This window comes from Brassica napus (genome assembly GCF_020379485.1).
Source record: "Brassica napus cultivar Da-Ae chromosome C5 unlocalized genomic scaffold, Da-Ae chrC05_Random_21, whole genome shotgun sequence".
Taxonomy (NCBI): domain Eukaryota; kingdom Viridiplantae; phylum Streptophyta; class Magnoliopsida; order Brassicales; family Brassicaceae; genus Brassica; species Brassica napus.
This window is the reverse complement of record NW_026014273.1, coordinates 3,412-9,054: the sequence shown is the minus strand read 5'-3', so window position 1 is coordinate 9,054 and position 5,643 is coordinate 3,412. Positions and strand designations below refer to the sequence as shown.

General features: G+C 39.0%; 1 pseudogene; it reads left to right on the top strand.

The window, feature by feature from the left end:
* The first annotated feature begins 2,328 nt into the window (after positions 1-2,328).
* Positions 2,329-5,360, top strand: LOC125594814 (annotated as a pseudogene).
* The last annotated feature ends 283 nt before the right edge of the window (positions 5,361-5,643 follow it).

The following is a 5,643-nucleotide window of genomic DNA, read 5'->3' as shown; positions in this document are numbered from 1 at the left end:
ACACATCTCGTGTCATCCATTCACCACACACAATTCATCTCATCACAGTCATTCATATCACACAACCGCTTTATCCTTAAACATCCTAATAGATCTATATGCTTTTATCACATCAAAAACCCAACAACTAGGTCTAATAGTTTCATCAAGCAAGAAACATAAACGAATAGTTCTACACTACGCCTAGACTTTATTAACAAGGGACTTCCCTAGAGGGCTTGTTGGATATGATAAGAGTTCACGGTCGGGTCCTCACTTGGCCTTACTCGTCGTCACAGATCCAGATCTAGAAGAAGAAGAAGGTTTGCTACATCACCACCACAGATCTGTACTCTCACGCTCAACACGGATAGGAAAAGTTATTAGAGACCAGATTTATCACACCCAATGATAAATCATGGAGAGGAAGCAAGGGAATAAGGAGATCGAAGGCTTACTTCTCAGATCTGATGAACAACAACGAAAGACGGTAGATGAAGAGAAAATCGGAGATGGTGGCGTAGGATGGCCAGCGCAGGTGGTGGTCGTCGGAGGTGTGTGCCGGCGGCTAGGGTTCCATGGTGACAGCTTGACGGTTCGGGATCTTTGCAGAGCTTCGCTAGATTTTCTCTGATGAGAGAAAAGAACAAGGATGCACCTCCTTTTATAAGAAAAGAATGATAGAACCCTAGGATTATCTTAATGGGCTGCAGTCTAACGGGCTTTCTCCTTTTAAAACAAAATAAATTTTGGAGGTCCGGGCCAGGGATCTCACATGAGGCATTAAAGCTTGATGACACTTGGTCAAGTTGGGATTGCACCGCTCGGTGAAGAAGCATTGGTTTGAAAGCTGAGCTCTCATCATATGTCAACTAATGTTGTGTTAAATGTTTAATCCTGATTAGTACTAATTAGTCTCGGGTGTTTGTGTTATTCACTTTATGTGGTTGAATTTAGGTGGTTTGAGAGGCAGTCTTTTCTGAGTCGTAGGAAATGTTTTGTTTCACTGGGTAGAATTACATCAAAGTAGAAGATCGGGTAGCGTATGATCCATCTATGTGTTCATGGGTGATACTAAATCACTTTGTATGTAAGTGTGGTTGATTCCATGGTTGGTTGAAAGTCATGTACTACTCTTTTGGATAATATAAAGTTGAAGTTGAGTAAAAAAAAATTGTCCTCATTAGTATTCTAGAGTTGCGAGTTCAAATTTCAAATAAAAGATTTTAAATATTTTTCCATAAAATAATAGTTTTTGTGGCCAAATTTTTCTTAAGCTAAGGATCCAAAATATTCAAATCCGGATCTGAGTAATGATTAGACGGGCCTAGACCAATTTTTTTAGCACTTTAGCCGATTTTCGAAAAAAATAATCTGAAAATTTTTTTTTTCGTTTAGGCTTTGATCTTCGTTATTGGTTTCGTGGCAGTAAGCGTTGTCCATTTGTTTTGTTTTTGTGTACTGTTGTAGGAAAGTGTGAAAGACCGCGCATCCGCAATTGTCATATGAGTTAAGGATATGTTCTGGGAATTTCAGTAAATATTTTATAGGCTTGGTGGGTATTGTTTAAGATTCAATCTTTAGATTCAATGAGTTTTGTGAAGATGCAGATTGAGTTCATTAAAGATGAGAATCATATATATAGAGTTTACAGAGGGGTTACAAATCAGGAACATTTATGATCAAGCGATTTAAGATGGGGACATGAAGAGTTCACGGTGAAAAAATAGATTACGAACAGACACACAACGCAATTATGTAACTCAGACTTGTTTGAGACAATGATGAAAAGAACTCAAACTCATGCTAAACGACAACAATTTACAATATGGGAAAACTATAATTGTTGCAAACTTGAGTTTTTTTTCATATAACGTGATGAATCCAATTTAAAAATGAAACTTATAATACACTTGTAGGCCCGACCCTCAGAGGAAGCCGAATAAGCAAAGGTTTTCGACCTTCATAAATATATATTATGTTCGGCCATCAATGTAAAAAGTATCATTTAGCTTAGTGGTATAAATGTTGGTGTTTATATTACAATAACCCGGGTTTGAGCCATGGATTTGACACTTTTTATATTTTTTTAAAAGTGGAGCCCACAAAATACTGACGTGGCGCACTGAGGAGTGAACAAAAACTCAGCTATATAATATAGAGATTTTAGTTTTTTTGTATAATATTTTGGGTCAGGCTCAGTTTGGTTTTTACTGCCAGATATTTTGTGAGCCCTAGTTTGGGGATATCAAAACGTTTTTGAGGCTTTTGACTAAATTGTTAACTTTCTTACAACAAGCCCACCAAGTCCATAGCTGAATGCATACTCCGAGTTTCGATGACGTGGCAAGATCGAAAGTGTTAATCTTCCCTCAATCGAGACCGTTGAATATTCCCATTAGGAACCGATTCTCTATTCCTTTCTTCTTTCCTCCTCTCGACAACTCGAAGGTCAGCAGTATTCGAGGATTATCTCCGTTGAATCGCTTTCTGGAAACGAAGCAGAGATGGGTTTCGAGGATGATCCGTAAGATCTTCTCCTTTCTTTGTTCAGTTTTCAATTTAACTATGCTGTGCAGAAGAAATTCACAACCCCTTCCTCCTCTGCTTAGGTTAACGAGATCCAGCTTTGATTTTTCCAAATCTATCTTCTTTTGATTACAAAAAAGTGAATTCGTTTCATGGGTAGACGAAAGCTTCGATTTTGTTTCGAGATTCGATTGTGCGTAATCGTTTAATTGAATTTTGTTGTTGTCGTTTCAGGTACCGTGATGTGGATGGGGAGCCGTTGGTGGACTTGGATGATGACTTCGGAGGAGACGATCGTGAGCCACTTGAGGACTTTGAAGACAACTTAGCCGATGATAGGGGGACTGGGATGGCGAAGGTTCACAAACGCCTCTTTTACGACAACGATAAAGTCAAACCCAGGAAACGGTTGGTGGAAGAAAGCGTCTAGTGATAAACAGACTATCGATGTTCCTGAGTTGATTGACGAGGATGTGGAGGATGCGGTGTTCGATGAGTACATGGAGGAAGAGGAGGTGGTACAGAGTATGATGATAAGGTTGGGAGGAGGAGAAGAATGAGAAAGAGAGAGAGAGTAGTAGTAGTGGCGGTGGGAAGGAGAAGAGGTATAAGCTCCCAAGCCGCGGTGAGAGGAAGTCTGAAGAGATTGATGAGATGTGGAAATCTATTGCACATAACCCTGAGGTGCACCTCTTTGGTTAATCTTTCTGAGATTGCGTTTGTATATTTTCTTTGTTTTTTTAAATGTTTTTTCTTCTGTTGTAGAATGATGAAGAAGGTGTTAGGACTATGGATGACGACAATTTCATCGATGATACTGGTGTGGATCCTTCTGAGAGGTATGGAGGTGATGGGGGAGACCGGTCTCCAACTCATTATCCTCAGGTATGAGAGGTGTCTTTCAATTTCTATCTCTGAATCTAGCTTTTGTTTGGTGATATGTAATGCTTTTGGTTATTAAAAATTCAGGCAGAGGAGGGTGAGGATGATGATGAGGTTAATAACCTTTTCAAAATGGGAAAGAAAAAGAAGAAGGCTGAAAGAAATCCTGCGGAAATCGCTCTCTTGGTGAGAGATGTGATGGCTGAGCTTGAGGTCACTGCTGAGGAAGATGCAGAACTCAATAGACAGGGAAGCCTGCTATCAACAAGCTTAAGAAACTTTCCCTTCTTACCAATGTTCTTGGGAAGTAAGTTACTAAGTTACTGTTATCGTATTTATTTTCTTACTGACATTCTGTTTCGTAATACTGCATGTTTCGTCTTTATCCAGGAAGCAGCTTCAAACAGAATTCTTGGACCATGGAGTTCTAACTCTGCTGAAGAATTGGCTTGAGCCTCTTCCTGATGGAAGCTTGCCAAGTATAAACATTCGTGCAGCTATTCTGAGGATTCTTACTGATGTATGGATTCCTGTTTTTCTCTAGGTATATGTGGCAGATTCACCAAATGGAAGCATTCTTTATAAAAATTCCTGATTATGTCTTGCAGTTTCCAATTGACCTGGAGCAGTATGATCGGAGGGAACAATTGAAAAAGAGTGGGCTTGGGAAGGTTAGGATACACCACTTGATTGCATATTGACGAGTTGGTACTTATATTTGTTCTTCTTGCTTTTGGTAGGTCATTATGTTCTTATCAAAGTCCGACGAGGAAACTACTTCAACACAGAAGACTTGCTAAGGATTTGGTTGATAAATGGGTAAACAGCTTTCTCGAATGCTCCAATCCCTTGAGAATCAAATTCCACCTCATTTGCTTACTGTTGTTGTGTGCTTGATGTTGTAGTCTCGTCCGATTTTCAACAAGAGCACAAGGTTTGAAGACATGAGAAATCTTGATGAAGATAGGGCTCCCTATAGAAGGCCACCAGTGAAGAAGTAAATCACAAGCCTTTTAATTTTTTTTTGACTTCACTCATGATTCATATACTGACGCATAGTTTCTCTTCTTGTTCTACTCGGTTTGACATAGACCTGTCAACAAAGCTTCGACAATGGAGTCCAGAGATGGTGATTTTGATTTGACTTAGATATCCGGTATGGAAGAACATTTTAGAATCTGGATATTTGCATTTCGTATACTGAGTGTTTGTTGATAAAATGTGGCAGGCACGAAAATCTGGTCTGACTTCGGGTCAGAGTTCGAGGGGAGGGGAGATTCGTCCAGGAACATGACCATGAGACCAGAAGCAACTCCTATGGACTTTCTGATTCGTCCTCAGTCCAAGATTGACCCAGATGAGGTCAGAGCCCGTGCTAAACAGGTTTCTCAGGACCAGCGTCGAGTGAAGGTAGAACACATTCTTACAATTAACTATTTTCTCACTGATCGGACAAAACACCATCAAGAATACCACCTTAAACATTTATGCTCAAGCTCCCTTGCTCATGCACAAGCTTGGCTGAGTCGCATTTTGTGAACAAAACTACCGTTGTTGTCGCTCTTTACGTATGAATCCGTCCTTCAGCTGGCTTTTTTGGTGGTGTTAAAATTGCAGATGAACAAGAAACTGCAGCAGCCTAAAAGGACCAAAGAAGAAGCGTTTGCAAGCCACTACGGTGAGCGTGGAAGGTCGGGGTATGACCAAGTACCTATAAAGAGCTTGCAACCAGGCCTCGGAGTACTGGCTCTCTTCTATCTTGTAATCTTCAACTTTGATTGGATCATTGTTTGAAGTCACTTTGGGGTATTTACTTGCATGCTCTCTACTATAAAACTATTTGCTTTGAGTCTCTAATGTAATAATGGGAAGTGAAAGAAACACTAAGTTCCTCTTTGAGAGCACCAGATACTTTTACCATCAAATCAATTTTCAGTCCGTTGCACAATAAAGGTCCGATTTTTGCTTTATTTTTTCTCCAAACCAGCTGAGCTCTAAGAGTAACTCCAATGGTGTTGGAGTCCTTACGTATATAATATATATATTTTTTTTTGTTTTTTGAATAATTAAGGATTTGACTTTAAAATGTATGTCCAATGGTGTTAATCAATATGGAGTCTTTAGGAATTTAAAATTATTAAATTTGTAAAACATTTAAATTTAAATTTTTATTTATTCAATGATTAAAAACAAACATATAATAATTATACATCTTCTCTTACCAACTTTCAAATGTTTCAAATATTTTCGAAA